This window comes from Penaeus monodon, chromosome 24, assembly GCF_015228065.2.
Source record: "Penaeus monodon isolate SGIC_2016 chromosome 24, NSTDA_Pmon_1, whole genome shotgun sequence".
In the NCBI taxonomy this organism is placed as follows: domain Eukaryota; kingdom Metazoa; phylum Arthropoda; class Malacostraca; order Decapoda; family Penaeidae; genus Penaeus; species Penaeus monodon.
In genome coordinates, this window is record NC_051409.1 from 7,474,288 (window position 1) to 7,475,097 (window position 810).

Sequence of the window (810 nt, forward strand, 5' to 3'; positions counted from 1 at the left end):
GATCCCGGGCGATCTGGTCTGAATCCTAATAAGGACGTGGCAGACAGATTCCTGAGCGGTTGTTCCACTCCACAGATTGTTCCAAAGTCTGTTCCAGGGATGATTTCGGGGCCTGTTCCCGTGACCATTCCAGGAGTAGTTGTTGTGTTCTAGGAATTGTTCAAGAGGCGGTTGCAGGAATTGTTCAAGAGACTATGCCAGGATTATTTTTTTTTTCTTCTCCTAGTGACCTTTGCAGGATTTTTTTTTCAGTGACCATTCCAGGATTAGTTGTAGAGATTGTTCCACGATCTATCGTAGATGTTGTTCCAGCGTCTATGCTGGGACTTGTTCAAGAAATATTTCCGAGAACAATTCCAAAGATCCAAAAACAATAACTGTTCCAGAATTTTTCCAGACAGCTTCCAACAACTGTTCTAGCAACTGTTCCAGGGGCTAAGCCAGGCACTATTTTAGGCCCTATTCCAACACTTCCTCTTGAGACTATTGCAGCAACTGTTCCAGCGAAACGACTGTTCCAGCAAAACAGCTGTTCCAGCAACTGTTTCAGCAAAAGAAATGTTCCCGAGAAACAACTGTTCCAGCAAAACAGCTGTTCCAAACAAAATAACCGTTCCAGCAACTATTGCAAATAACTATTCCAAGCATTTATTTCATCAACTGTTCTATCGCAACCATCCCAGTGAGTGAACCAGCGACCTTTCCACCCTCCGCACAGACCATTGCCCAACCACGCTTGGCTGAGGGCATGCACAGTCCAGCCCGTAACGCATCGGCGTGAGATATAAATGGATTGGCAATGTTGCAAAG